We start from the raw sequence: 5,163 nt of genomic DNA on the forward strand, positions 1-5,163 counted from the left end.
CTATCGTGTGATTTCATAGAGGTACACAAGTTGGTCGTAAGCCATTTTACTTTGGGCTGTGGTAATTTGTTTACATTTCACCTTATTTTTACGTTTGTTTGATTGTTTTTGTAACATTGTGATTAATTTTTTTTTTGTTTTTTTTTCGTTTGTTTTATGTTTTTTATAGCATTTTTTACTGAAGAATTTAGTAAGACAATTTTATCATTATATATATATATATATATATTAAATATATATTATATATATATATACCAATATATATATATAATATATATATATATATAGATATATATATATATATATATATTATATATGTATAAATATTATATATATATATATATAATTTAATGTATATATATAGATGAAAACTTGTTTGAAGTTTGTGTCGGTGAGGAAAATTTGTATTAAAAAAAAAGCTTCCTTAATTCTGTCACCTTATAAATAAGAGTGCAATGTGAAAATCTGTCCTTTGTATTTCGTAAAACATTATCAGTTAAAAAAAAAAAAAAAAAATTACCCCTTCCGCGCGGGGCTGCTTTGCTTTGAGTAACCATGCTTCGTTAAAAAAATGGAGAGAGAGAGAGAGAGAGAGAGAGAGAGAGAGAGAGAGAGAGAGAGAGAGAGAGAGCCTTTCTGATATTTTTGTTCGAATCGCTTTTAAGCTATTTTCGCACAAAACTTTTGCACTAAGAACCTGGTCCCTCTACAGGCATTTATAATCATTATGAATTTTAAACAGTCTTAAGACTGCATTAGATTCTTTAAAAGGCTTTAAAAATGACTCCGTTCTAAAACACTCGATCCCCCTTTATAATGAACGATATTTTACTGGAATTCTCGGAACATTCTCAGGATAAAATCCGCCGATTGTTACCGTTGCTCTGAAAAAAAAAAGAAAAAGAAAATAAGATAAAAACACTCGACAGAATAACTTCTGAACCAGAGATAGCAGACTTAATCACTAAATAATCCGTGTTGCAGCTAGGAGTCCACATTAGTCTAGACTTATAAGTATACTATAACAGAGTGCCAGTGTGAAACATAACAGTTTTCTTCTTATATCTGTCTTTTTTACAAGAACCCAGACTATTACTTTAATTTTAAAAAAAAGTTGCATATGTCACGGGGAAATTCCCAGGATAATTCTTCTCTATAAGAAACTGCAAATATAAAAACAAACCTCCCCATAAAATGTAAAGTCCATTACAATTCTCCAAAGCGGGGAGACTTGCCATTAAAAGATACACCCAGACCATTTAATCATTGTTTTCGTACTGCAAATAGAAATAAAAACTCAGACTTCATTCTTCTCTCCTATAAATTGAAACATAATTCGCGACAACAGACGCGCAATAACACGGAATGACTGTTCGCCTCATTACTGAATATAGCTGGCTTTCATGACACACCCTCATAAAATGAAAAAAAAAAAAAAAAAAAAAATAATAATAAAAATTCTTGCCCTTGGGGGAAAAACTTGAATCTTTAGGTCTGCAAAATTAGTTGATAAGCGATTCGATCACCACATCCACTGTATCCAGAAATCTTTCAGTGTCATTCATAAAATCCTTTAATTTGAATTTATGTATAATATATATATATATATATATATATATATAATATATATTTATATATATATATATAATATATATATATATATATATATTTATATATATATAATTGCTTATATGTCACTAAAGGTTGCCGCTACAATATATTGTACCTCGAAAATATGTTGTTAAATAACACATTTTCCTATGGGCTTAGTTCAATAGATATATTGTATGTATAAGCATATACAGACATATAAATATATATATATAATATATATATAATAATATAGATATATATATATATATATAGATATAATATATCATAATATACATACACAATGATAACATTTAAAGGTTCCATCCATAGGAATGTTTAATTATAATAATAATAATAATAATAATAATAATAATAATGTGCGAGCTAAAGTGTGAGAGCCAACCGGTCTAGGCAGTTTACCTTTAACTGAAGAATCAGTAATCCTATATAAAAAAAATAGTGCTGTATTGGTGCGAGTATAATATCTTCCGCTCTGTTGCCATACCTTAGAATTCTTTTCTCCCTCTCTCTCTTTTTCCCCGATTATCATCATCTTTCTTCTTATCACTTCATGCAAGATTTAGCACCAACCCTCTTTTTCTCATTTCCCTCATTTTTCTGGTCATCTAACTAGATGTACGAGGATGGAGGTTTGCTCCATCGGCCTATGGTTATCACAAAAACGTAACTTATTACTTGTCCGTATTCCTAATCAACTATAGTACATTCTCTCTCTCTCTCTCTCTATCTTCTCGTCTCTCATCCTCTCTCTCTCTCTCTCTCTCTCTCTCATTTCCTGGCATCAGCAGAGCCGTAACTGGACTTATTTTCAATTTCTGTTCACGCAGACTGAGGAACGAGAAATTATGCATACATAATCTCCCCTTCAAAGTGATAAACAAAATGTCATCCATCAATACTCTCTGTTACCTTTTTCCTCTAGACTTCTATCCTTTTTATATAAATCCTCTTATTATCCTTCCTTTATCTATGAATGGTTAAAACTTTTTTTCTACATTCACATCTGAAAATGTTCATTTTTGGGGCCATTCGCTCTCGTGTTAATATTATGGGCGTAAAAGTGACCTGCATAAATAGTAACATGCGGTATAATCGTTCTTAATCTGCAAAAAAATTGCTGAAACCGGATTTAAAGGCTTAATATAATATCTACATATATAAACTACCATTCCCGAACAAAAAAGAAAAACAGATACGCATCTGAAAACAATCTTAAGATTCAGGTAAAGTAACCGATGAAATACGATCTCCCTCTCTCTTATTTAGGATTGAATGTCGTTTTCTTTGAGGTAATATTAACAGGAATAAAATATATATCAGCTACCTGGCTGCAAGGCAGTCCCAAAAACATATGCCCAGGCGTGTGAATATGTTTAACCTAGGATCTTCGATTTCATTCGCTGCCGGGCTTAGAATGGTCAAGTTACATGAATTGCACTAAAAAAATTGTGACGTCACACACACACACACACACACACATATATATATATATATATATATATATAATATATATATATCATATATATATATATATGTATACATGCGCGTGTGGCCCGGGGGAGGCGCTTGGGGGAGGGGGCGTCCCGCCTATTTAAATGTTGTATATGCTAACTTAACCACAAACATGTAGTACCTTTTTCAATGTTTTTCGAGCGGTTAACAAAATTAAAATAACCGTTATACGATCTTATGTAGTAGTTAGTGTTTAAAATCTATGTTTTCTGGAATATTTCACCTGCGTTAAACAAATTTTCATTTATCATCTGAACGCGTATAAGCAGTAAGGCATTAATTTCACAAATACAGCATTAACTAGAATAGTCATTTCCAATAACAATTAAAATTCCTGGTCAAACGTACAGGCAGAAAAGCCTCGACGAGGTAATCTCAGTCCCTGGGAAGTAGAATTACAGGCAACTCTTTCTGTTTGATTATAGCCTAAGCAAATGCTTTTGCTTTCGACACGTCTGTCTTTTAGCAGGGGCCAGAGTTTACGAATCGTTCACAAAACGTACTGATTTAGATTCATGACTTTGGATGAAAACAGCCAATTATATTCTAACCGAGTTCCGCATTCTATCAAGATAACGTAGAATTTTTGTAGTGTCCCGCCAACGGCGCCAAATTGGATGACGTGATGGGGCTGGTATTATGGTTTCCAGTCATTCTATGTTGTCGTTACACATGATTTCAAATACCTCCACGAAATGTAAAATTCGCTTTAAATTTATCCTGAAATTTTCTTGGTCCAGGATAGGTTCTTAATCCCCATTGAATTCTCTGCAGTTAAGGGGAAACAAATTATCACCACAAACAGTCGCCGCAATTAGTATGGTCATTTACAGTCTGACCAGGCAGGATCCATACTATGGATCCTGAGTCTGACAAAACGCTGGAGAGGATAAAGGCAGCAAATCCACCTTACACTTATTATAATATGCTCGGCTGCATTCATCGAATATCATGTTACATGAACCATGACTATCATTATTTCAGTTACGTATTACTCATACAATATTCTGTTTACCTTCAACTGGTCATCAAAACTGTGCGTATCAATCTTTTAGCACCATAACGTCACCTCGAGTGCGAAAGCCACAAGGGAATTTGGGGCGTCAAATATATTTCGCCGTGTTTAGTACTAGCCCCTAGGGGTTAATTACAATCGACCCTAAAATAATAACGGTAAATTCTTAATAAGCAACCCAAATACTATAGGAATCTGTCATTTCCAAAGAAATACCCGAGTTATTCTACCACAATCATAGGTATGGTGAAGGAAACAAACATGGTAAGTGAGCAATGAAAGTTAAGACTTACAAATCATGTCTCTCCCTCCGTAACGAGAGTTTACTGCAAGAACTGACATTTGGATTGTTACCGTAATTTTTAAATGGTTCTTCCTATAACCACAACCCCGTTTCCTAACAGAGATATTACCAATTCATTTTCATTGTTATCTAATTTTCCTCTAGGTTGCCAAATTCGTATAGCAGAACAACGCAAACTACTACGCTTAAGAGCTTCTTTCCCATTCGAAGGCATGAGTAAAATGACAGACATATGGGATGCACTGCAATATACCTATCTCACCCCAGGATTAAATTAGCCCTTCTTGTCTCACCCCGGGATTAAATTTACCCCTCTACATATTCGTGTGAAGCATTAACTAAACCCATATACTAATGAAGATTAGTATATGGGCTTATACGAGTTATATAGTACATTTTTCAAGAAAGCATCTAAACATTAAAGGAATGTGTCCCTAACAAACGCGTCTACATGACGTACCAACGATCAAGAACGTCAGTAAATGCAAGCTTCGCTTACCGTCAACTGTCGCCCTATCTTCACTCACCTCCTATAACGGTTCCATTATCATTTGGTCAATGAAATTCCACACCACAAACACAAATAAAACTGATACAAGATCCCGCAAAATAAACACGGTTAAAAATACTCGTAAACGTCTTCTGTCTTGTATGGCAACGAACGAAAATAAAATTTAAAAGGATTCAAGATGAAGGAACAAGAGAGAGCCATTCAGCG

Source organism: Macrobrachium nipponense, chromosome 28 (genome assembly GCF_015104395.2).
Source record: "Macrobrachium nipponense isolate FS-2020 chromosome 28, ASM1510439v2, whole genome shotgun sequence".
Lineage (NCBI taxonomy): Eukaryota > Metazoa > Arthropoda > Malacostraca > Decapoda > Palaemonidae > Macrobrachium > Macrobrachium nipponense.